At 36.5% G+C, this 27,791-nt stretch overlaps 1 protein-coding gene across 6 annotated transcripts in view; it reads left to right on the forward strand.

The window, feature by feature from the left end:
• The window catches only part of MARCHF1 (membrane associated ring-CH-type finger 1), a 233,935-nt gene that overhangs the window by 68,142 nt on the left and 138,002 nt on the right, over positions 1-27,791 (forward strand). For 5 of the 6 annotated variants that reach the window (XM_039380518.1, XM_039380519.1, XM_027745752.2 and 2 more), the window contains one exon: positions 12,624-12,702. The gene's annotated coding sequence lies outside the window, so the exon portion shown is untranslated. Of the gene's footprint in view, positions 1-10,799; positions 10,931-12,623; positions 12,703-27,791 lie in introns of all 6 variants that reach the window. The other variant, XM_039380515.1, reaches the window with a different exon arrangement.

Genomic DNA, 27,791 nt, shown 5'->3' on the forward strand with positions numbered 1-27,791 from the left:
AATGCCCCCCATCTGTTTCAGCTTCTCATACAAAAGATGCTCCGTTCCTTAATCATCTTTGTTACCCTTTGCTGAACTTGCTTCACTCTATGCTCATGTCTCTCTTGTCCTGGGAATCTTGGGACTGGAGTCAGTACTCCAGATGTTTTTCACTAGTAATGAACAGAGGGAAAGGAGCACCTCTGACCTCCTGGAGAGGTGAAGTTGCTGTGGGCCGCCTTTGCCTTTATGAGGGCACACTGCTGGCTCACGGTCAGATTGTCCAACAGGACCCTCAGATCCAACTCTGCAAAGCTATTTCCCAGCAAGCTGGCCCCCAACCTGTGCTGGTGCCTGGTGTTATTCCTCCGTGGGTACGGGACATTGCACTTCCCTGTTGTTGCATTCCATGAGGTTATCTTTGTTCTTTTCGCAGCCTGTCAAGGTACTTTTGAATGGCAACACAATTCTCTGATGTATCTCTTAGTTTTGCATTATCTTTGAACTTGCTGAAGTGCACTCTGTCTCACCTTTCAAATTGTTGATGAAGATACTGAACAGTATTGGCTCCTGTGTAGACAGCTGAGGTATGTCTTTGACTGGCTTCTGATCTACAATGCTTTGAGCCCAACACTGTGGACAGTTTTCATTGTTGATCGTTGTTGATTTTAGGAGGAAAACTTGATTGATACTAGCTGTTAATGTGAGCAAGGATTTTTAAATACATATGGAAATGTGGAAGTGTGTGCATAGAGACCAAAGTATTTTGCAGAAGTTGCAAAGGTGTGTTGTTAACATAATTCACCTAAAAAACCAAGTACAGAAATCTGACTTCCTCATTTCTGAGGCTCAAGGGAAGCACATCTGTTTCATCTACCTCTAGATCCACTGGTCCTCCACTGTCCTCTTGTTTTCAAGCTAGACCAGGGTGGGGAAATGTTGGAAAGAGAAGAACCCTTCTAGTTGCTCTATCTACATGGGAAAACCTGAGATCTGCAGGGTTAGTGTCATCAGAAGAGCAACTTAAAAAAATTTGACCAAATATAAGTGAGAAAGATGCCAAACATACTAGGTGTGGAAATAAATGCATCTATGGCAAAGTGCTGGATTGTCACAGATGATTTTTGTCATTGTTATTCTAAGTTTAAAACCAGTGTGGAATCTTCAAGGATGTTTGAGAGATAAGGGACAGAGTGATACTGCTTTGCATATGAAAGATCACAGGAGAATATGAAAATAACCTTTTCTGACATTTGATCCCTAGTGCTAATGGTTGAGCTAGTGAGGCTTTGTGATGAAAATTTTGATTTACAAATTGTTTATATGGTAATAAGTGGATGGAAAGGATGTTTTCATAACTCCACTAGGTCCCTTTCCCTGTTAGCATCATATCAGTGTAATCCAGGTGGATTCTTGTCATCTCATTGTGTTCTCTTTTGATTTGGGGAGGAGGAAAGACAAAAGAAAAGTTGAGTGGCATGTAAGGCATCTGATCTAACAGAACAAACTGAAGGGGCTCTAGTTTATTCTAATTTGTTAAAAGATATATTTCAAGTTATCTTTACATTTTTTGGGGGATAATCACATATTTGGAAGCTAGGGCAGTTTCTATAATAATGTTTGTGTTTTCATCTACAGGAAAAGTAGGGAAAAGAGTTTTCCTTTGTGTATTTGGAAACTTCTGGAAAGCTCCAAGGATCCAACACTTCATTTGATAAACAAATTCATTTCTGACTTTTGAAAATTCTGTTTCTTGGATAGATGCAGTGTGTACCTGAATTTTATATATCAGTCAATAGACAGTAAACTGTATTAGATGAAAGATTTCAGACACAACACAAGCAGAGTTTTTTATATTCCCTATTCCTTAAGGGTTAGTCTGTGGGACCTCATGCAGAAATCCAATATATCTACTTTCATTTATTACGGGGCAGTAGTTAAGGATTCAGTGACTTAACTGTTATGGACGTGACACCTGATTTATAGATTGTCATTGCTATGGTTTGTTTTTGTCATCTGTCAAGTTCAGGAAAATGGTTGCTGATCGTGTGTTTTGCGCTCATGATAGCTGTGTTGAAACCATTTAGGGAAGGTCAATCTGTAAAATCTGTAAGAAGACTCAGATCCTGCTTACTATGTTGTGGTTTAGGAATGTTTAAGGATTTTTCTTCATTATTTTTGGAATTTGGAAAGAGGAAACCTGCTTACAACTGGATCACCTTCCTTTAAAACCATATAGATAATAATGAAAATGGCATTTCTAAATTGTTAGAGTATAATTAATGAGTTGTGCCATGGTTCCAGTTTCTATACCTTCATTCAGTTCCTATACTTTCATTGTGGCTGAGAGTTTGCAGTTCAGCAAATAAAATATCCAGCCTTCAAAAAGAGACATTTGTTTGAATGTGCCCTGGCACCTGCCAATCTTTTAGTGAAAATTTATGGCAAAATTTCTGTACAAATCTTGAAATATTTTGCAAACTTGAAAACTTTGGGGATTCACTGAATGTGAGGTGACCACTCAGAGTGTGGTCGTGTAAAATGGTAACTATGGCAACTGCAGTGTGTTGAAATGGAGAGTAAGCAGAGAGCTTTATATGAAAGAAGTAATATCCTTGGACATAGAAAACATTCTCAGATGAAAATTATATGTGGGCATTTTTTTTGTGTGAGGTTGTTTTGTTTTCTAATGTCAAGCAAAATTAAGCTTTCCATGACTCATCCACTTCCAAGTTTATTTTAATTGGTACTTCAGGTTTCAAAGAGAGGTTTAGCTCATGTTCCCCCATAATCTAAAGCTTGTGGAATATTCCTAGGGCTTTAAAGGCATTAACACTGTAGAATGAAATCAAGGGAAAACTAAAGCTATGAAAATATGTGGCTTAAAGTTTTTGTGTCTCTTCTAGTTTAATGAGAAAAGGAAAGAACAATAGCTTTTGAATTTTGACAAAGACTGTATGGAATAAATGTAGGTGAATGGTAAAGTTACTTAAACAGGCATGTACATAGAGAATGCTGTGCAGTATTTTGATTTGAAACCTCTGGGAACAGAAAATTACTGGTATTTTTCAAGGCATTCTAAGCTGTAGTACTTGCAAAAGCTGTCATCGGATTCTGCAACACTTGCAAGTCTTTTGAGAGCACCTACACCTCTTTATACTGTATCAAATCTCTAGCTTTTCTGATATTTTTTTTTTTTAAGTTCTATTTTTCTGAATTCTCTTCAGAGCTGGATTTGATTTCTTGTGATTTGTCCCATCAGTGCTGCTTCCCATTATGAACCTTTTGCATGAGGAAGACTAGGTAGAAAAAGGAAAGTAGCTGTATATCTTGCTCTCTTCTCGTAAGATAACAGTTGACAGAGTGTTCCGTCAATATGGAGACAAGTGCTTTGTTCTAGAGCCTGAGTGGTCAAAATTGTAAAGTCATTGTTAATGACAAAGGTTTTGTTTTTTTTTTTTTCTTTTCTTTGGGTACTCAGGTTTGTGTCTTTGAGTATCTTAATGCGTAGGACAAGATTGAATCTGGGTCTCTGTCTTGTCAAAATGTTCTAACTGTTAAGAACATCCCTACCTTCCTCAATATGCTTATAATGTTTTGAAGTAAAGGTGAGCCTCTGCCTGTTTTTGTTTGAAAGGCAGAACCAAGAGTATTTGGCAAGAAGCGTTTTGTTCATCTTGCTTTGAGTGTTGAACTCTCAAAAGCTGTTATTGAGCTTTGTGCTGTGATTTCTAAATTTTTCTGTCATTCTGAATTAGACTAGGGCCAAGCTGACGATCATGAAATTATTGAACGAGTCAGGTGTAGGAACTATGGTGACATGACTTTGTCCTCTACCATGGTGACGGAGAAAGCATGACCTTTAATCCTCTGTTTTGTCATCGTTGTCATTAAATATATATAGGGTGAAATCTTCACCCTACTGAAGTTTATGGCACTTATGCTATTAACATCAATGAAGTCATGACTTTACAAGTTGTATATTATAGAGAAAAAGCAGAAGATTTAGATTCAGGTAATTCTCATGAAATTGTTTTTGCTTCTATTGAATGCAAGTGTTATTTCATTTTGCAATTTTTGTGGTCTCTTAAAAATAATCATGCAATCTTTCTTTATCTTGTATGAACATGGCCTTGCCATTTTGTCTTGTTGTTTGTTACAAGAAGTGCAGTAGCAGGACAAAGAGCAAGAAAGCAGAAATAAAATACCAGTATGGATTAATTTTCTCTTACTAGTGGATATCTTCCCATTCCCCAGCACAAATATGCACACTTCTTACCATGGCAGATACTTTCTTGAATATTTCTTTGAATCATGTTTGATTCTAATATAATGCAGAAGTGAATGGAAGCAGAAAAATCACTAGATGTTGAACTAACAGTTAAATAGCTGAAAAGTGAGTGGAAATTTTCAGTGAAGGAATGTGGTATTCAGTACAAAGACTCAAGGAATTCTTTATTTTTAAATTAGTGGGTTGTGAAAGATTTTCCCATACTTACAGATTCCAACTGTGGAATATATTCCAACTACTTGCAGAAAAACGTGACTCCTCCTAGTTACCAAGTGTAACTCCTGGTAATTAGCATTCGAGCAAACTGTGGCCATGTCATTAGCTTAGTTAACCTGTAACCAGTGTCAGGGCTGAGCTGGCATTTGAAGTTGCTCAGGATTGTTGTGGCTAAAAACAACATATCCAAATAGGATACAGGATAAAGCTTATCCTGTCTTCCAAAACATCTGCCATTTTACGAAGTTGTCTATATGGAGTAAGACTCCAAGATTTTCCATTTCCTATTGATGGAATTCTTCTACAATACAAATACAACAGATTATTTGTGTTCTGTCTCTATTGTCACATGAAAGATACTGTAGGAAGAAAGGTGATTTTTATCTTTTTCGCGGTCTTACCCAAATTGCAGTGCAATTCCTGGTCTCCCTTCCTAATGCTTACACTCTAGTCTGCTGTCAGAAAGGGAGTGAGATGGCAAGGTTGAAAGGTGATCTGTTGTGCTGTTTCATTGATGACCAGCCAGCAGCACTGACTGACTTAATGCAAATGAGAGCTAGTTTCGCTCAGAGATCCAGTTTGAGGTAGTAGTGTGTAATTCTCGATGGTAACCTAGTTTTAAAATTAATTTTGAATTTATCTTTTGATGTCCTTTTAACCTTTTGGTTTCTTTTGCTGTTAGGTATAAAGCATAGATATGCAGAAATTGCTTTGAATAGAAATGCTTGTCACCAACAATCTTTTTCTTAATCACAATTTTTTTTAATCTTTGGCTTTGATTATGGTAGTATTGAATCCCAGATTGAAACCAGCTAATGGATTTTGCAGAGAAAAGGCATAGTTACTATGGCTACACAGCACCCTGAAAGCTTAAAAGGACAAAGGATAAATGAATATGGACCTGGCTGCTCAGCCATTTCTAGACTAGATTCTAATAATTTAAAGGCTTTATAGCCTTTTAGACACCATCAGAAAAAGCAGGATGTTAGTCCTTTAAGAATTTGTATTTTATTTTTCGATTAAATCATTACTTTTGAAGTAGCATATTTGAAAAATATTTTTCAAAACATGCTCTGCTTGTGATCAGTTTATTTCACATGTATCTATTTCTTGTAATGAAATTGACTATTACTGATCATTTCATCACTGATGTTTTTACTCTGGTATTTCAAAATGAGCCGAAATCTAATCCTCCTATGGACAGGTAAACACAGAGTAAGTGTGATTTGATGAAAACTTACAGTAATATACTTTTTATAGCTTTCACTGTAATTTTGACTGAAATGTTTTTGCCTTTGATTTTCTTGCAAATCAACCTACACATTTAAGAGAAACATTTTGTATATAGTAAAGCATAGTAAAGTACATCCATGGTTAGGTTTATACAATTAAGGATCGACTTACCAGTTTTTAGCATCAGCCTGGTGACTGATGGCAGAAGTGCTACCACCTGTCTTTGCCTGAGAAATAAAATGCATTAGAAAACATAAACATATCCCTCATCAATTAAGGGTATACTTTAATGGCCTATTAAAAATAATACAGAAGAAAGGTTTTTTAGAGTGTAATGATAAAATAGATCTATCTGCCTACTGATGATTATAAGCACCGTACTTTGGCTGATGGGTATAGAAACCCATTGGGATGGTAGGAGTTGAGCTTACAGGTGCTTTACTAAAGAGATATTTAATGTGCTCTTATTTGCAGGCAAGAGGGCTCTTGTATTTGTATTTTGGATTTTTCTCTCCAGCAACATTTGCATATATTCATAAAGTGTACTGGACTTCCTGCATATGCAACAGACCTTGTTGTCCTCCTATTGGAGATCTATCCTGTGCTTCGTAGAAATGCCACATTTGCTACATTAGAACATAGTGTCATTTGTGTCTAAGACATGCAAAGAAGCCTTTCTAACTAAAAATATCAAAATTATTGTACAAAATTTCACCAGAGAGACCAGCAATCTAGACCAATCTGTAAAACCTGTTTGAGCCAAGTTTCAAGGGGAGCAAAAGAGAATGCCTGGGAAAACACAAGAATAACCCGAGGAAATGTATAGGTGAAAGGAAGTTTCGTGGATTAACCCCAGCCAACAACTAAGTACCAGGCAGCCACTTACCCACTCCCTGCCTCTGCCCTCCAATAGGAAGGAGAATCAGAAAAAAAGTAAAGCTCATGCATTAACTGCAGTTTAATAATTGAAACAAAATACAATAGTAATAGTAATAATAATAAAAACAACAAAACAATAGTAATAGTAATGAGAAGAAGAGAGAGGAATGAGTCTGTAATTATGTGAATAAAACCCAAGTGAAACGAGTCATACACAATACAATTGCTTACCATGTGCCCATCCTATCCCAAAGCAGCGATTGGCCCCTTCTGGCCAACTCTTCCAGTTTATAAACTGGGCATGACATTCTATGGTATGGAATATCCCTCTGGTCAATTCAGGTGAGCTGTCCCAGCTGTGCTTCCTCACAATTTCTTGTGCACCTCATCACTGGCAAAGCATGGGAAACATGAAATGTCCTTGATTTAACTTAAGCACTACTGAGCAACAACCAAAACATCAGTGTACTGACATTACTCTCATATTGAACCCCAAACACAGCACTATGCCAGCTACTAAGAAGAGTATTAACTCTGTCCCAACCAAAACCAGGACAGAGGGTGATGCTGGTAGAAAATTATTGTGGGAATTTAACCCTACTGTTTATTATGGATCTGAAATTGCTAAATTGTGGTGGGTCATAAAGTAGCTTTAAGTTATAAATTAAAGTATGGTGATGTAGAAGTGACCCCGAAAGTCTGATTACCTTTCAAATCTCCCTGGGGAGATTTAATTCTGGTGGTTTTGGACAAATCTAAAATAAAGATATCAGACTTTGAAATTCAGTAGGCTAATTTTCCTAAATTAAGACAATTCTTCTTTAATTTACAACTTGAAGAACACTTGTGTTGCAATTTCACACAGAATCAGTGTGCTCAAGACTAACATGATATTTACTGAGGGGTATGGAATTTTTTATGTGCTTCCTTTAAGAGAGTTTTTCAGAAGATTTTCATGTAAAAATGTATATTTCTATCGTGTCTTAAATTCTCAAGATATAATCTCAGGTAGAATATGAGTTACTTTCATGAAATCAGTGTTCTTCTTTATCTTACATGAAAATGTATTGAGAAATTTTCCTTTTATATTTCTTTGATCATTGTAAACATGAGGATGTAAAATTTAGATGGGCTAATAATGAGTTGTAGGTGATGTCTATCTGAAGTTGTCCCATAGTAAGCAGCCATTGTGGGCCTTTCATTCAAAAACTTACTTTCCAGCATAGTGTAACCTTATTCTTTAAAACTTGTATCATGCACAATTTGTTTTGCTCCATGTAACATAATGATTTTGAAATTTTGATCAAGTAAAAACTACTATCATATTGACAAGATTTTTTAAATAACATATATCTCCCACCCTGCCTTAGATTTTAAATGTAATTATTTAAATGAAATTATGGGATTTATTTATGGGTATTTGTTTAATTAATTTTTTGGTGCTTTTCATTTTTTCTTGATGAAATATTCCATTTATTTATTTACTTGAATACTGCAGAAAAATATGCTGCTTGAAATTCAGAAGGGCTTTGACAGAAGACTGAGACTATATGATATTTGATGTTGCTATGGGAAACTGCTTTGCAAGAACATTTGCAGAGCAGATGGACCATGATAAATAAAACAGATACAGGTATTGAATAGATATTGTTTAATGTTCTGTGCAAAACCAGGAAAACAGGAACTTAAATCTATGTAACGTAGTTCTTTGATTCACCCTCTTTTTAATGGATATGCTGTTTGATATGAGCAGTTCCATAGTGAAGTTTTCCTATAAATTTTATTTTCAACAAATCAAAGAAAATGTCAGTTTTTTCTGCTTCATCTTCTATGTTATGCAAAACAGTAATGTCCTAACTTTATGCTGTAATCTACTGCTTTTTGAGATAGCCTCTAAAGGTACATCTAAGCACACAAACACTATGGAATGAAAAATCTTTGTGTTTCAGATGTTGTAATTTCGTTAGCTTCACATGCTCTTGACTGTTGAGAGCTCTTCTGTAACCTTATACACTAGCTTTTTTTCCTTGATTTAAAAAATAAGAAGGCTAAGATACATACCCTGTTTAAGAACTAGAATGTCTCTGTAATCATGTGTTTGGCACAGAAGTTTGTTTCCATAGCAACATGAACACAAAAGATATCCCTGTGACGATATAAATAAAATGTGCCTTTGTATGAGTATATATGTACAGAAACATGCTGTTTGTTTAACATGTATTCTTTGTTCTCCCTGGCAGTGAATAAAAGAGGCACGTGCTGTTTGCTTTTTCTTTAAGGAAATAGGTCATTAGAGAATTTGAAATATAATTTCTAGTCATATCTTTTCAACAGCTCAAATTCTAACTTGTGAAAAGCAAAGCTTATGGAAAAAGAAAAGCTTAATCTACTTCCTTGAAGATGTATGATTTGAACTGCTAAAGGTTTTTTTTCCTCTAAGTAATATATTGACTACAAAATATTTCTTTGAACTTTCTACAGTCTAATTATGCTTCTTTTCTCATGAGTTATAAAACTTACTCCATGGGTTGATTATACCACATGCAGTGGAACAGTTCTTTGGGTCATGCTGTCATAAACCCGTGAATGCTTACATAAGTGTTGGTGTTTTCATTTACTATGAAATACCATGAAATACCATTCCACCAAACTCTATACTTGATTCACGTTTTTAGTGTGCATGTTATCCAATTTTTTTGAGTAGTCAGAGTAATGTTTGTTTGCTTTTTCAGTATATCTTTCCATTATGAAATGAAATACATTTGATATATTTGTTGTTAATCCATTTTAAAAATCAAATGTGAATATCTGCCTGAAGTTCTACATTTATGTATATTTACTTTCTCATGGGAAACTGGGAGAGTTAGAAGCAGGAATTATAGAGGAAAATTTTTGTCTTTTACAATCACAGAATCACAGAATCGTTAGTGTTGGAAGGGGCCTCTGGAGATCGCCTAGTCCAACACCCCTGCCAAGGTAGGGTCACCTAGAGCAGGTTACAGAAGAATGCATCCAGGTGGGTTTTGTCTCTAGACAGGTGGGTCATTGTCTCTAGAGAGGGAGACAATGAACTGGATCAGAGTATCTGATTTTTTTCTGTTGCTTTTAATCTGTGATTGTAAAGTCTTGCCATTAATATCAGACAGGCCAAAAGTCATGTTGGCATGACTATCAGAATTACTATATGTTGCTAACTTTCAGCTATAACCTTTTTATTCCTTTTATACTAGCTAAAGCACAATGAGGTTGATTGTGCATTTTTTTCCCATGCATCGTGGAGAAGAGATTTCATGGGTGATTAATTTAACCTCTTTTCAATTTATTTTAAGCAAAGACCAGTTAAATAAAACACTTTACAGAATCATAGAATTGCTGAGGTTGGAAGGGACCTCTGGAGATTTCTCAGCTCCCTGGTCAAAGCAGGGCCACCTAGCACATATTGCCTGGGTCTATGCCCAGTTGGGTTTTGAATATCTGCAAGGATTCAGATGTGTCTTGGGCAACCCATGCCATTGGTTGACTACCCTCATAGGAAAAAAACGCCCACAACATTAAGTGGGATATCTTGTACTTAATTTATGCCTGTTTCATCTTTTCCTTTCGCTTGATACCACTGCCTTCCTTACTCTGCCCCCAACCAGGTATTTGTAAGCACAGAACAGATTCCTTTTAGTCTTCTCAAGGCCTCCATCTCTCATACCCTCTCCTCATACGAAAGGTTCTCCAGTCCTTTAATTACCTCCATGGTCTCTTGCTGGCCTTGCTCCGCTAAGCCTATGTCTCTCTTTTACTGGGTAGCCCAGAACTGGGCCCAGGTTCAGGGTGGCTTACCAGTGCTGAGTAGAGTGGAAGGATCACCTCCCTCAATATGCTGATGATACTCTTCCTAATGCAACCCTGATAGCTGTGTGCCTTCTTTGTTGTGAGGGCACATTGCTGGCTCATGGCCAGCTTGTTGTCCCTCAGGTCCTTTTCTGCCAACATGCATGGGATTATTCCTGCCACGTGCAGGAATTTGCATTTCCCTTTGTTGAATTTTGTGAGGTTACTGTTGGCCCCTTTCTCAGCCTGTCAGGGTCTTTCTGGATAGCAACACAACCCTCTGATGTATCAAATACTCTTAGTTTTGCATTATCTGTGCACTGTGTCTCACCTTGCAAGTTATTGATGAATTTCTACTGAAATTTTTGTGTTTCATCAGTTTGTCAGGGAGAAGACAATGGGAGGCTCTGAGAGAAACATTATTTAAGTCAAGATAAGCAGTGTTCAGTGTCCTCTCCTTGTCCACTGGGTCAGCCTTCGGTCAGCCTTCCTTTTGTGAAAGGCTATCAGGTTGGTCAGGCACAATTTCCTCTCCATATATCCATGCTCTCTATGCCCAAACAACTTCTTATCCCACTTGTGTTTGGTAATGGTTTTCAGGTTTAATTTCTCCATTCATTTCCCAGGAGTTGAGGTGAGCTGTGACTGACTTTCTTTAAAGTAGAGATGGTATTTAATTTCTTCCAGTCCTCAGAGTTTCCTCCTTCCACCCCGATCACTGTGACCTTTTCTGATGTTTCTGTGGTTGAGCGCTCTCACGATGACATCAGCCAGTGCTCAGTATATGAGGGTGCATCTCATTATGGCTTGTGGATCTGTGTGTGTCCATTTTGTTTAAATGCTTCCTAACCTGATCCTCCTCCGCTGAGAGGAAGCCTACCTTGCTCCAGGCTTTCCCACTGGTCGCAGAGACCTGAGGTTGCTGAGAGATGGTTTTCTTAATAAAAGAGTGAGATGAGAAAGGCATTCAGTGTGTTGGCCTTCATATCCTTTGTGAGATCTTCATCAGCAGTGGGCCACCATTTTCCATAGTCATCCTTATGCTGCAGATAACACCAGCAGAAACATTTTCTGTTCCCTTTCATGTTCATGTGAGCTATTTACCCATGTCTGTGATCCCAGTGAAGTTGTCGTTCTCCAACTGCATGCACCTCTTAATTCTGCCTGTTCCCTATGCTGTATGCATCAGCTCTTTGGAGAGCTGATTTCCTGGAAAAAGTAGGCTGGTAGGCTTTTCTCTATGTACATGCACACAGTTGCAGTTGGACCCTTACAGCCCTGGGTTTTTGCTTACAGATTTCCTCCTGTTGACATCGCCGGATACTGTTTGCTTGCCAACCTGGTCTTTCACTTCCTCTTTTGATTGCTGGTCATCCTCTCCTAGCCCTGTTATTCCTAGTTTGAAATTCTCACTACTGGATTGGCCAACCTGTTGGCAAAAATATTTTTCCCCACTTATGTGGACAACATCACTGCTAAACAATCCTCTGTCCTCGTAGAACATCCCATGATCATGTGAAATCCAAAACCCTGTTGCCCACACCAACTGCTCAACCAATACTTGACATGTGGGATCTGTCAACTCCTTCTTCACTCTTCTGCTTTTCTGAAAGCATTGAGGATAAAACTGCCTGAACTCTCCATGCACTTGACACCCCTGCCCCCACACTCCCTAACACCACCCCCCCATACACGAACAGCAATGTAGTAAATGTTAAGTGTTTTATCTATTGTACTCTTTTGTGAGCAAATTTATGTAAAAACATTGCTGGAGAACTAATTATATGGTTTGGCTTTTTTTTTTTATTAAGCTTTATTTATTCTTGAATGTTATTCTGCCAATGCTGTATGGGTTCGCTGGTTATAAAAAAGGCTTTTTCCACTAGTGTGGCTGACAGAGGGAAAATCATGTATGGTTTTCCTGTGCTCAGGAAAATCAAGGATTTATCTCAAATCAATCTGAAATTCTACAGAAAGATTAATGGTTATCAGTATCTGGTAAAGAATTTGATAAAAATTGTTTAAGACAATTCAAAAGACAATTTCAATTCCAGAATTTTTATTGTAGGTTGTATCATCTGGAAGACACCAGTGTAAAATGTTATCCCAAACCTTGCTTCATAGCATGTTTTAAGACAATGAAATAGACACTATTTTAACATTCTAACTGGTTTCACATGTGTCTTGTTTCTGTTTGTTCTAGGAAATGAACCCAGGAAGTGATGTGAAGGGTCATGTGAAGCTCTGTCATAGCAGAAATTTTCTAAAAGATTGCTTTACCTGTAAGTTCTTCTTTTCTGTTGTTAAATGTTAAATTATATTGTAAAGTTAGAAAAAAACCCAGTTTATTTTGAACTGGACTTGCAGCTTGATTGTGAAGAATATCTTATCAAATGCATTCCGTTTAACACCTACTATTATTAACTTTATATTTTAGGGAAGAGCAAGCAAATGTTTTTCTTCTTTTATTGAGGTTTTGAATCTAATGAGCAAGATTTTCATGCTGAGTCGTTATAGGTTATACATCCACTGTGATGCATGCTAAACTGCAAGAGCTTTTTTTTCAGAAATTCTTTTAAAAGCAAATGAAAGGTGAAAATCATCCAAACTTGTATGAGAGTGTGAAACTTTACCACTAAAATTCTTTAGCAAAGATTGCATGTGTGGTTGCCTGTTGTGACTCAGACATCTTCGGTTTTCAGAGTTATTAAATTATATGATTGTGCCCTTTACAGTTGTGTCACTTGTGGCAAAGAATTTTCTTCAAACTACAGTGAACTCGTTTAATTTTACATACATCTCACAGTAAACTCCACTTAGGAATTTAAACTGTTATTTTCATCTCAACTCCAATTGTCTACATCAAAATATTTAAGTGAGATGAACTTGTCTTCCTAGCAATATTGCAAGAAAAAGTATTAAAAGATCCATTTTACATAAAGAACCAAAACCATTAGGCTTGATTTTGACAGATACACGTACGTGGGGGTAGAACTGAGAGCAGAATTCTGAAGTTCTTAGTCCCCATCAAGTGGTATAATTCAAAAATATATAGATAGGCCTAAAAAGTGTATCATGAAGGCGATTGGGAGTTTGCAAGCTAGAATTTAGGCAGTATATTAATTTTCTCCCTTTTGTATGTAATTGTCATGATTTGACTAAACATCAACTAGATATCAAGATCTTGAGAACTTTAAGGAAGAAGGTACTGATGAAAAATGTTTCAAATTTGATAATAGCAGTTTTAAAAAACTTAAAAAAATAATAATTTCAGAATTTTTTCCTTATTTAGCACTCTATTTTAAAATAGTAGCAAAGTCTATACATGGGCAGCACAAGTAATTTAGTTTGACATAAAACCTGCAACAAAATAAAAACTTGGAAACACTAGTCTTCCACAATTCAAGTTCTTTATGAAGTTTCAGAAAATATCTTGATATTTATTTCTGATTTTTTTCAAAAAGTACTTCTTTGTCTCAGTATTTTTTTACTGCTCTGATGTAACTTGAGACAACCATAAATTAGGTACAAACACAAGAAAATCTGTCAGAAATTAGAATCTTAATTCTGCACTTTGAGTTGTAAAGTAAAAACTGAACATTATTGTCTTTCTTGTATTAATATTCACACAGTACTGGTGCAACTTCAGCAATTGCCCTGTGTTATCTTAAATGTATTAAAATGACTGATGATGTGCATTTCCTTTGGTTTTATCAAAGAATTTAGAGAGGCTATTTTAGGATAATTCAAGGAGACTTTTACAATTAGTGAAGAAACTGCTGCTTTGATAATGCTGTCTTAATAACTGAATTTGTCATATTTTCAGTATTATTTAGCACTAGTCAGACAAAGTGGATTTCCAGCATCATAATGGTAGCCTTAAAAAAAACCTACACAAACTGATAAGAGCTAAGATTGAGTTAGAATTGTCTAATATATTTTAATTTTGTCTTCTCTTTCAAGTCTGTTCATGTCTTCATGTTTCCCTGAGAAATCCAAGTATTTTATTTGTGTGTACTTGTAGATATAGAAGTGTGTGTCTGCAGATGTGTATCAATTAGAGATATTTATATTCATTGAAGATAAGACAACATTTGGGACAAAAGTACAGAAATGACTTGGAAAATTCTTAGGTAATAACATGGAGAAAAGTCTTTGACAGGAAGCAAACATGTTGTATTGCACACTGAGCAATAAAGCACATTTGCAACCTCCCAGACAACAAATGCGTTATTTGGAATCCTGCAGATATGCTGATTTGTCTGATTTTAATATTGTGACTGCATTTGAGGACAAAATAGCAGAAAAATCTATTACTATATAGTTATAGACAATTTTGAAGTCTAGTTAAAGAGCTGGCAATGTGTAAGCATACTTCCTACCGAAGACTGCAATTGATTTTATAATTCACATGTTCAATCATTATATTGGTATAAATATATATATATATAAACAGAATATATATATATATAAACAGAAAAGTCAACATAGAGAGGAAAAAGGATGTTATTATTACTACTACTATTATTATTTTCTCAGCACAGGTTGCTACAAGAGAGAGAAATCTAACATTTTTAACCATCAGATAGTTCCAACTTATTTTTCTCAAGTCTTTTTGTTAGAAATAATTCCATACTGTTAATTGCTATATTGATTAAAAGTCTTTCTGTTATAAATTTATTGTACCTGGTAGTATTCTGAATGAATTAATCAGTGTTGTAAAACTGGCTGTCATGACATACAGAAATGTAACTATATAACTCATTGAGATTTGTAGATCGTGGTGGCAATTACTTAATTATGATCGGGTTTGTAATTATTATATTTTTCTCCCAAAAGGAATTTGCATGTATTATTTCTATTAATGTTAGCTGGTGAACAAATCATAGCATCATAGAATAGTTTGGGTAGGAAGGGACCTTAAAGATCATCTAGTTTCAACTTCCCCGCCATGGACAGGGACACTTTCCTCTAGATTAAGGTGAACAAAGCCTCATCCAACTTGGCCTTGAACAATTCCAGGGATGGGGCACCCATAACTTCTGTGGACAACCTGTTCCAGTGCGTCACCACCCTTTGCGTAAAGAATTTCTTCCTAACATCTATTCTAAATCTCTCCTCTTTTAGTTTAAAACCATTCCCCCTTATCTTATCATTAACCACTTGTGTAAAAACTCACTCTCCCTCTCTTTTATAAGCTCCCTCTAAGTACTGAAAGGGCACAAGTAAGAAAAGAGGAATATTTTTCTACTTCTCCGCCCCCTCAGCTAGGTTGTTCTATGTTAAGCTAGTCACCATCAAAATAATATTTCTGTCCTGTGCTTATAAAAGATCAAACTTCAGGTATCTTAATATGTTCTTAATAAGTAGCACAAAGCCTACTTCCATTTTTTTTTTTATAAGAACCAGAATTTCAAAATATGATAGCCTTTCACTGTGACAGAAATTTAAGAGTACAATCATTATGTTTACACATTAAATTATTCCTCTTTATGAAAGGCATGTTTGCTGATGAGTTCACCTTTTTCTGTGAATACTTCCCTTGCTGGATCTCTGGAGAACTTAGCTTTTTCTCCTATTCTTCTCATGCCCTCTGAAAAAAGAGATCTGAAATCTTCTCTTGATTCCACTGGCAGTACAGAGTTGGGTCAATTGTTTGGAGATCCTGATGAGAGTCTAGTGCAAGTAGGGAAAAAGGTGAAACTAACCCAGTTAAAAACCAAAAACACCCTACCAAAACCAGGAGTAAGAATTGATGTCTTTAGAAACTGGTAAAGAATAGCAAAGATTTTTTGTTGTAGAAAATTCCAAGACCCTAAGAGCATATTAATTTCCAAGGAGTGTCTTGCACAACTCTAATTAAGGTTTCAGTGATCTCTGAGGATTGAATCTTCCACTGCTCTCCCCATGCCTACCTTTTGTCTTTCTGAACTAAACTTGGACTTGAACTTTTATATCATGTGTTACCTGGCGTAAATTTTCATGTCCGGTTTGGTGAATATATTCAGGGGATACAAGTTATAACTGTAGCATTTTTGCATACTGTAAGCATCTGCCTGATCATAAGCTTGTACGGTGCTAACTTGCAGAGTAAGGAGAATAGAATTATTGTAAAGGTCTTTCATCTTTTGCTTTATTACTTATTAAGAAGATTTTTTTTTAATAAGGGGTCTGTTGAGGAATATAAATAGATATATCTGAACTGATGACACTAAGAAATACAGCAGCTGTCCCTGTTGCTTGATAATTTGCTTTGCTGAGGTATAATTTCATGCTTTGTTAAAATCAGACAGATATTACCTATGATTTGCTGAAGGTGAACTAAGAGGACAGGCTCTGTGAAAATTCTATGTTTTTAAAAATATATGGTACCTAATACTAACTGAAAGTAGTGGTCAGGAAAAAATGTCCTGTAAGTTAAATATGTTGATATAGTAAAGACCACTGATGAAACTAAAACAAAATATTTTATTCTTTACAGACAGTATGCAATCAATGTTTTCTTTAGGCATAAACTTCCTAAATCTCAGGTAGTGTCAGAATGCACATGTAGACATCAAAATGGTGCTAGTGAACATGTGCACAGCATTCATAAGCTGCCAGCCATGGCTTTATTAGCTGTTGAACATAAGGAAAACTGGAGAATCATGTGAGCTGCCTTAGAAATTAAGAGGTTGATGGCTTCTCAGGGAATTAGCAGTGCCAAATTTGAAAAAGTGCCATGGGAAAAAAAAAGCACACAAATAAAAAAAATATTGCAAAGAATTCTCAGGAACTGAAGAGAAGGTACTCTGTTTTGATGAATAAAAAAAAAATAATTGAGGTCCAGTGGGAGAAAAGGGAGGGAATGATACAAACCATGACTAATAGTTGTTCTGACTAATAGTTGTTATTTCGTATTTTTGATTAGTCTAATGGTTTTCAAATTTAGCAGAAGACAACTTCTTAGTTTATTTTCACTGTTATGAAAATATACATTAATTCTGTATATATTTTTTTGTAATTAATAATAAGTTTCTGGTTAATTATGTACTGGTTTACAGAATGTATGGGTAGGAATATAAATGCTTTGATTCCCTCATTTAGCATGGTGTGGTTGTATCATATGCTTCCAAATTATGCAACAAGATTTGGCTTCACAACTTCTCTCAAGGCTGAGTTTGCCTCTGTCTTGAAGTTACTGTCTTGACCATGCTGTAGCAGTAGCTTGGAAGGGAAGGAATGAGTACCATTATGTATGTAGCCTGTCATTTTTACTTCACTTGTTTATTACACTCATTAGCTATTACTCCACAATTAGTCTATAGGAAACATTATCTGGGATTAAGAGCCAGTGAAAATTGTTTTTGCTGAGTCTGTTTGTAAGCAGTTGTTTGTCCTGCAAACAAAACCAATGCATTTTAGAGCATAAGTCATAATGATGTTAGAAAAAGTGCAAAGAGAATTCCCTAGAGTTTTCAATTCACGCCACTTTACAGGAACAACGATTTCAGCTGAGATATGGTATTGTTAGGCTGTATGTCTGCATCTCATACTACCTGCCTTTGGGCAAAAAACTTTGTTTTAGCTTCCCAACAGATGAAAAGTTCAACTCCACTCTCAATAATTTACGCAGTGTGGAGGTATTGTATTGTCAGAGAGATGCAAGGGGTACAGCGGGACCTCCAGAATGCCCACACAAGGACACTCATCTCTGAGAAGCTTGTTTGGACCCACTGAAAACAGAACACTCCTGAGAAACCTCATATTGGTAGAGAAGCAGCTTACATTTTTTTCCTTCATGTTGCCTAGGGGTTGATGTGTCACTGAGCATTGTGTCTCCCTCTTCTAAAGGAGACTTAAACTCTTCTAAAGTTTAAGGTGACTGTCTCAGGAGATGTCATTTGCAGGATTACTCTTGCCATAGACTACTGATACCGTCTGAAAGACTGTAATGATTGTTGCTTTCTGGCGCCATCTACAAAGCTAGAGAGGATACTTATTAATGTAATGAACCAAAGACAGCACTGTTCTTGTGGGCACATTCATGTGAGGATGGTCTAATGATTCTCCATTTCCACTGCTACCTCAGTAGTTTCCTGGAAAAAAAAAAAGTGTAAGCTCTTGGCTCTAAACTTGAATGAGAGAGGCTAATTCATACTTCTGTAATTATTTTGATTGCAGTTTATTGTTGTAGTCTATTTCAGGTAAACCCACACTGCATGAATCATAAGAAATTGCTAGTTAGAAAACAGTTAAAATGTCAAGAGATGCTTTTGCTCCTCAAGTAACTAGTTTAGCGTTAATGTCAGGTCTGCGTGGCTATAAGTTTGGGGTTGTTTTTGTTGCCTTTTTTTTTTTTTTTCTTAAATCGTGTGCATTGTAAGAGCATTGCCTTTCAACTATGCAGTAATTTCTGATAGGTTACTTGTATTTTTAGATTTTGTATGACTTTTGTACTCGGGCTTCAAGATATCCTTTTTATACAGCTATTGCTTTGTAAATAGGTTTGAAGTGAGTGCGACTATAAGTAGAAGATTCATTGAAACAGAAAACAATCTAAGGAGTGACATAAGATATTACTGACAAACTGACAGGAAGGCAGTAGGACTACTGATGTGCTTCCTATGTATGTTTCTATTTTTGTGATTAATCAGTGAAAGCAGTCAATAATCTAAAAGAAGTAAACAAGCAAAACTTGCCTGTTCTGCTATCTGCAGCTTTCTGTTTACTAGGAGGTAGGACATAGCAGCAGCTTGTGTTTTTTTTGCTTGACTGGCCCAGCAGTGTACATAGTCTATATTATACGGAGCCGCGTAGAAGATCTTGAGAAAACAAGATTTTGTGCACTATTGCCACCTCCCATTACTAGCATTGCATAACTGTTGCTGCAATCTTTGGACTTCCAGGTTCAATTATCTTGTTATGGGTGGTAAAATTGGAAGAATACTGCTGATAGGTAGTATTTGTGTGTTTAATCACTTAAAATACATAGTTATAACTGTAGTTTGTAGCTAGAATTTCTAACAGGTACACCTTGCAATATGCCTTGATTGTTCTCTGACTGGGAATGTGGCTAGACTAGAGCTGTGTGTGTGCTTCCTGCCTGCATGTGAAGGTTCCCTGCTGAGGGAACCCTGTGCGTAGGTCAGAGAGGTACGATGGGTATTAATCTTGTATTAATTTGGAAGGTACTGTTCCTGGAATGTTTTACAGCAATCATTCAAGAATTCCTGCTAAAGCAAAAACTTCTTTAATACTCCTTCGTGTAAAATGTCATAAAAGTTAGTTCCTGAGGCTACATTAGCACTGACAGCACTGACTGCTGTTAATTTCAGAGTTCAAAATTTGTGCTAGCATCTGGCTTAACAGAGGAGAAAATTTGCTTTGGAGTGTAGACTGTGCACACTTTGAGTGGCTACGGTTAGATGGTACATATAAACTCTTTCCCCAGTGTATATCAGTTAAAGAAAGAGGATTGCAACAACTTCCATTTTGAAGTGAACTTGGCTTTCATATTTAAATGATCTGTTGAAGAGGTGGCAGTAGTGTGCATCTTAAAGAAGGAGGTTATATCATCTATATTTTGTCTCAATTGGCATTAGAGGGCAGGAAGATACTGGAATGATCCTTACAGCCTTAGTTTCCTGGGTGCTCCCATCATGAATCTCTCATGGTTTCAGCAGGTCTGATAGCCTGGCTTTCATGTACTCAAACATGAACACCCCTGAGAAGGGAGTGCAGCTGAGCCTGCTCCTGACATGGAGAAAGAGCAGAGCCATGACACTTGAAGGTTAGAACTTAGGGTGCCTGGGGAGTGTCTCTACCCTCACATGTACTGACTTAGCAGTACTGACTTACAACACACAATATGTGTGTTGTACTGGAACTGTCTTTGTGTAAGATGCTATAGTGAAGACATTTCCTGAGAGCTGACAAAATGTAACTGCATTGGTCACAAAGAGAAAATGAAAGCAAAATGTCAGCAATTCTTTTCTGACTGTAGATAGACTAACTGAGATTTTTGTTTTGGAAGAGATTGTATTTTATTTTAAATAATGTTTTTTTTCTTCCTAAGCAAATCACACTATATTTAAATGGAGCTAAATATACAAAGTATATATATATTCTGCATAAGCAGAGTTATAATGAGACAAACAGATACAAAAGGAAGCTGTTACTGTTTTTTTTTCTGGAAGATTTCTCTAATTTGCAATGTTTTTAATAGTCCACATAAATCGATTTTCAAAGATGTCTCCATGAATAAGGATTTTGTTATATTTGACAAATGCATTTAAGTACAGTTATACTACTACTGCTGTTATTATTAGGTGGCATGATACCATGTTGAACACTTTGAAGCAGATAGATGTAAACTCATCTAGAGAGATGTAGTCATAACCAGTAACAATTAAAAATATCTTATTAGCTCTTAAAAGTCTCATCTGAGACCTAAGTTTGGATTTTGCTAATGTATCCTAGAAGCAATTCTTTCGACAAAATGTCTAATTGTCTTCTAATTCTTAATATTACTATGACTCTAACTGCAACCTGTAACTGAATTATTTACTCTAATTTTATGCTTTATAAAAATTCTAGCCTTTTACAGTTTATGAAATGTTTTCCTTACAATTTCATTCAATAGGCCCTTGTTTTCTGTCCTGGTAAAATTCATCTATTGTTTTTGTGTATCTTTCATTACTTTATTCACTTTTGTTCTTCATCATTCCTCTCCTCCAATTTAATAGTCTGTCCTTTTCATCTGTCTTTCTGCCTGTCGAAGTTTTGTGGATTTTGTACTGTTGAAGTGAACCTAATGGGGTGGGAGTTTCGCAGTGAATGTTTATGACCTTGTGGCAATTGCTTCTGTGAAACTGGTGACACATCCCTCAAAAAAAACAGAGAAAGCAAGTACAGTAACAGTTTTGGGGAGTTTTTTTCCTACTTCTTTCTTTTTATGTTGGTTATACAAAGCTTTGTTTTGATTCTATTATGCTGTACCTGTAATGTGGTTACTTTATGTTAAATAAGTCATAACAATAGTCTCTGTTGTTTGTTGCAATAAAAGTACCCCAATAACTAATCATGCTTAGTTGTTTTCACATTTGTGATCCATGAATGGAAGAAAAGATGATATTTGCAGACATAAGTTGAGCACTATTATTATTGCAAGAAGTGTGAGGTAAGAATGATTATAATGATTCTTTGATATCAGTGAATTTTTATCCTTTTGTCTTTTTCTTTTTAACAAGTGTTCCTGTTTTAATAAAACTGGGTTTCCAATTTGCTAGACATGACATGCATATTAAGAAATATTCTTTTCCTGTGGGAGTGCCTGCCATCTAAGTATACAGAAAACACATGGGTTGAAAATAAGGTTTTACAGTGGTAGCTTTTTCTATAAGCAGAGCTTACTTGCTCCATCATTTATGCCTTATGTTCTGGTTGAAAGAAAGTTTCTTAGACTTTAAGTTTCTTACAAGGAAAGTTGTAATGAAGTGCTTGTTCACTAAAAGTATAAAAAGAAAAAAAAGGGGTTATTGGTTAAATGAAGGAATTGCACCCGTAACTGAACAGACAGCGTATGAAGGCAGATGTTCATGCTTGCGTCATACTCGTAGTCATACACTGCCTTGAGTAAACTGGGCTATGCAATTTAAAGAAGGGCACCTCTCAGCTTTTTGTTACTCATGTACTACCAGGGAATCATGCTCAGGCAACAGCGGGGAATTTCAGTGCTTTTCTAAAGCAAGCAGTTCCAAAAATTGCAACAGTAGGGCACTTGATCTAAAACCAGATTTGTACCTGCTATTAATTGTATCCGGGGTGGATTTCACAGCATGCAGCAGAAAGGGAAAATTTTTTCTTTGCGTCACAAATGTATTGAAACTCTTGACCCAGTGCCACTAATAACTGTGGCTTAGTTGACACAGTCTTGTAGCTTTTTTAAGTTAGTAGGACAGCAAGAACTCAGGGCTGTGAATAGTATTTCATTCTAAGCTGAGTAATAGGAGAGAGCAAAGCTGCTTCATTCATTGCTTAGTGTCTCATAGACACCATCATTTTAGTCTTTCTGGTAAATGCATGTTACAGTATTGTTATTATAGGTTTTATTCTGTCTCATGTCACTTCAGTTTTCCTTACCGTTAGTGAGGGAAAATCCTCTAGCGAGGGGTCATTTTTTAATTGCATGTTCTATCTGAAATGAGAATTTCAGTGAGATAGGAGAGCTCTGGGTTTTCAGTTAAGTTTGTTTAAGTTTACTACTTAGACTGGAAAAGCCAGTGGGATGAGATTTAGGTGATAAAATGCCTTTGCAGGCAGCTGAGGAATACTGGAGGGAGTGAGCAAGAACTGACTAGGAGGAAGTTCTACTATCTATTTATGAGATGGAATGTTATTTTAAGGTAAATGATTCTTAAAATACTAATATCTACAAAGTGTTTATCAGTGGATGATATTAGAAAAAAATGGTAATCAGAACAAGATGTGCCACAATAGTTTTTGTGAATATTTAAAGGTGCAGGCTTTGTTCACGGTGCTTTGAGACTCATCTTTCTGGGAAACATGGGAATGTTATCTATGCATTCTTTTCTAAAGAAATTTCACAATACGTCTCGAAATAGTGTTTGCCTGAAGTGGAAGTTTTGCTAACTTCAGAAAATATTGTTTCAGCTTCAAAAATATTTTGTACTTTTAGATTTCTTCTATTTTGACCTGAACTGGTTCACTACTGTCATGAAACATGTTTGATATTTAATATGTCTTTTTTATGCAAAGACCAAAATTTCACTAAATTCTCTTTGAAGAAAATAAAGGACAAATCAAGAATATCTCTCAAAGATATTCAGCGTAGGTTAAATCCATCAGTAAGTGAAAAGGATACAGTTTTCAAATATGATCATGGTGGATTTTCCAAGGAATTTGGTGTCAAATTGCCTTAGAAATTTAGCAGGCACAAGGCTTTAAATTTATTTAGACTCTTCAGAAAATTCAAAACCTAATCCCAGGTTAAGGCACTAAGTAAGCGGCACCCAAAGTAGAGGATCTTTAGGTGCAGAATTTAGAAATACTCTTAGGAAAAGGCTGATTATATTGGTTTTGAGATATTTTTGTTCTTTTTTTTTTTTAATTTTCAGCTAGCATTTTTTTCCTATGTGCCTATTAAACTGACACAGTATAGTCTAATAGTGATATTGTCCAAGGTCTTTATTAATTTTCCCCAGTTTTTTTCTTTTTCTACTATTTTGTAACTGTTTTTGCTTCAAGTATGTGTTGGATTCCCTTATGCAGTTTCAAATAGTTTTGTGCTGGTATATTCAAGAGGTTTAAAATATCACCGATGTATATGCCTAGTTACTGAACCCGATATTTTTGTGCATTGGAGAAAGAGGTTTTCCACAGCTATTAGCTGAAGTTTGTGTAATGTGGTCTGATATCTGCATATAGCATCCGCTTTGAGACAGGTGCTACCCTTGCGTTTTTTCCACACCAGGTACCTGAATGAAAATGAAGATATATTCCCCGCTTGCAGTGTTTATTACTAGAAAATGTACTGCAAAGTACATTAATGGATTGTGCACGCCAGTTCAGATTGCAAGTCTTTATTTCCCATTCTCTGAGCAGCACAGATACCCTAGGTCTTAAAGTTAGGATTACACTGTAACACCTCCAAGATGTGAAACCACTCCCATCTGTCTGCTTCTGAACTTCAAGCTTATATTGAAGACATGAACAAAATCACAACCTTGGCACAAATGTCACACATTTCTTACACAGCAAAGGTCCACCCTTAAAATTATGCTGGGCAAATACATAGACTGAAAATGATGGAACAGGAAATCATTATCTGAATTTGAATTTTAACCATTGCCCTCCCTCCCCCCAAGAAACTTTTTTCAGTGGGAAACTACAAAAAGCTGTCAGCAGGACATTGACAAATCTGAACCTTCATTAATTTAGGCTCCTAATAACCTCTTCAGATTCTTTTAAAAAATGCAGTTATTCAGTGAGAGAAACAAGAAAAAACTTATTTATGTCTGTAAATATTCTTGGGAAGGATGGCTTCAGAATGTGTACTGGAGAGCAATTGTAACCTTTTTCCTGATTGTTTTTGATTGGTATGGGTGAATGATGAAAAATTGTGCTCACTACAGGTGAAATTGCTGTGTGGAAAAGCTTGACACTCTGAAGTGCTTAGTGGAACTTAAAAGAACTGTAACTGGTATTCGGTCTTCTCAGGTTGGATTTTCTTCCAGTCCTTAAGTAGCGGTGTGATTACAGAACAAGTGCTTTTCATAGTCTTCTCACATTGCACAGGAGTTAACTCCAAAAAGTACTACTTTCATGTACTATTAAAGAGAATTTAGCTTTTTATTGGAACCTGAAAGAACACGTTTAGTCTTATCTTCCAAAGCAAAGCATCCAGGCAGAGGTAAGATGAAAGTATGATCAAATTAATCATGCAATGTTTAGAAAGCTGGTAATGGGTAACACAAAGGAATATGTAACTTAAATCTGTGGTAGAGGTGTGTTAATTTGGAATGAGTATTTAAGACACATAATCTGCAGAAATACATAGAGAGAGTGCATTGAATTGCTTGCGCGTTTATGTTGACGGGTGCGTCTCTTTAGGAAATGATTTTATTGTCTTTCTTCTCCTTCCTGTCTCCTAGATGAATTACCACTGTTGGATGCTGAGCTCCATGGAAAAGTAAAAGACAAAACAACCCCCTCCAAACTCTTGATTTCTTGTCAATTAGCAACGTGTTAAAACCTGAATAGTTCGTATTTCCGTATTTCTTCTCAAAAAATGTTCACAGGTTTGAAAGTAATCATCAGATCCTTCAGAACAGGAGCTTGAGGGATTTGTTTTCTGAATCTGGGTTCGCTACAATTTAAAATGAGAAAGCTGTATTGTGATAATAAATTCAAAGCTAGTATTGCAATGTCCATCTAAGTGTAATAAATATTTACAGAATTAGGTAAGCATCAGAATACCAAACTACATTTGATTAGAGATTAATATCTTTGTACTACTTGTGTGACTCTGCTTTTGATATACTTCCACAGTTTTAAGATTAAATTATAAAGTTAATTCCGTATTTTTTGTCTTGTAGTTTAACAACACTTTGAAATTCTTTTTATCTGGAGAAAATAAAGAGGGATGAAGAAAAAACTTGTGCATGTTTAGAAAAATGCTGTATCACACATTTCTATACTTAATTGTCTTTATTTAATCAGAAATATATTCCGTGTTTGTTAAAGAAGCAACCTTTCTGATTTCATTAAATTTCTCAGGCATGTAGAGTTTCACCCAGGGAATGTGTTTTGTTTTGAAGTCAGTCAGTGACCCCTGTAAAAATGTTTAATTAACTTTTACCAATGTTAATATAGTTCTATTATACTCAGCAGGCTGGATGAGCTCCCTCTGGTGGCTCATTTACATTGAGGGTCTGTTTCCTTTCCTTGGTATCTGTTTACTCAAGCAAACAAGGTTCTGACCCCAGGTATCAGCCAGGCATCAGTTTCTTCTGGACTTATGCTTTATTGAAAAACATCAATAATTTTCTTACAGAATGATACAACAGCATTTAAATTCACAGCAGTTTCAGTTAATTTGCAAAATAAATAAAGAGATACTGGGTAACATTATAAGGAAATAAAATTTGATTACTTCCTTCTACGTGTAAACCACACAATAGGTGGGTTGCAGTAATTTAGCAGTGGTGCCCACTTAAAATAGTGTTTACTTTTAAATTTAGGAAATATTTTGATATTAAACCAAAATATTTGGGTACTGACCATGAGATTGTGGAGTTCAGTATCGGGCAAGGAGGAAGCAGGGCAGCGAGTAAGAATACAAACATGGACTTCAGGAGAGCAAATTTTGTCCCTTTCAGGGATCTTCCTGGAAGAATCCCATGGGAACAAGCCCTGCAGGGAAGAGGGGTCTAAGAGAGTTGGTTGATATTCAAGAATCACTTCCTCCAGATTCAAGAACTATGTGTCCTGGTGAGCAAGAAATTGGGCAAAGGGGTCAAGAGACCTGTGTGGAAGAATAAGGAACTCTTATCAATACTCAAGTATAAGCAGGGAACACACAGATGATGGAAGAAGGGTCAGGCCACTTGGAATGAATATAGAGAGGTTGACAGAGTAAGTGGAAATGAGACAAGGAAGGCCAAGGCCCATCCAGAATTAAATCTGGCCAAGGATGTCAGGGAAAACAGGAAGAGCTACTTCAAATACATTAATAACAAAAGGAAAAATAAGGGTAATGTAGGCCTCTTACTAATTGGAGGGGACACCCTGGTAACAGGGGACACAGAGAAGGCACAATTACGGCAGAATGCCACCTTAACATCAGTCTTCACTGACAAGACCAGCCCTCAGGAATCTCTGACTCAGGAGACCAGGGTAAAGAAGTGTTGAAAGAAAGATTTTTCCCTTAGTCAAGGAGAATTGGGTTAGAGAACACCTAGGCAGACTTGACATCCACAAGTCCATGCTGAGAGAGCTGGCAGACACTATGGCTAAACCGCTCATGATCATCTTTGAAGGGTCGTGATGATTGGGAGAAGTGCCTGAGGACTGGAAGAAGTCAGATGTCACCCCAGTCTTAAAAAATGGCAAGGAGGAGGATTCAAGCAACTACTAGCCAGTCAGCCTCACCTCAATTCCTGAAAAGGCAATGGAGCACCTCATTCTGGAGACCATCTATATCCATATGGAGGACAAGAAGGTGATCAGGGGTAGTCAGCATGGATTCACTCAAGGTAAATCATGCTTGACCAACCTGATTGCCTTTTACGATGAAACAACTACCTGGATTGATGAGGGAAGAGCAGTGGATATTGTCTACCTCAATTTCAGCAAGGCTTTTGATACTGTCTCTCACAACATCCTCATAGAAAAAAAATCAGGAAGTGTGCACTGAATGAGTGGACAGTCAGCTGGACTGAGACGTGGCTGAACAGCAGATCCCAAAGGGTCATAATCAGGGCACAGGCTATAGCTAGATGCCTGTCATTAGTTGTGTCCCCAAAGGTTCAATACTGGGCCCAGTATCATTTAATTTATTCATCAGATCACAGGAGGTGATTCTGCCCCTCTGCTCAGCCCTGGTGAAGTCACATCTGGAGTGCTGTGTCAAGTTCTGGGCTCCTCAGTACAAGAAAGATATGGAGCTCCTGGGGCAGGTCCAACAGAGAGCAACAAAGATGATTAAGGGACTGGAGCATCTTCCTTACAAGTAAAGGCTGGGGTAGCTGGGCTCATTCAACCTTGAGAAGAGACAGCTGAGAGGGGACCTCATCACTGTCTATCGGTATGTGAGGGAAGGGTGTCAAGAGGATGGAGCCAGGCTCTTCTTGGTGGTGCCAAGCAATAG

The sequence above is a fragment of the Pipra filicauda genome, unplaced genomic scaffold (assembly GCF_003945595.2).
Source record: "Pipra filicauda isolate LSUMZ 115617 unplaced genomic scaffold, ASM394559v2 scaffold196_size3971931_pilon, whole genome shotgun sequence".
NCBI lineage: Eukaryota > Metazoa > Chordata > Aves > Passeriformes > Pipridae > Pipra > Pipra filicauda.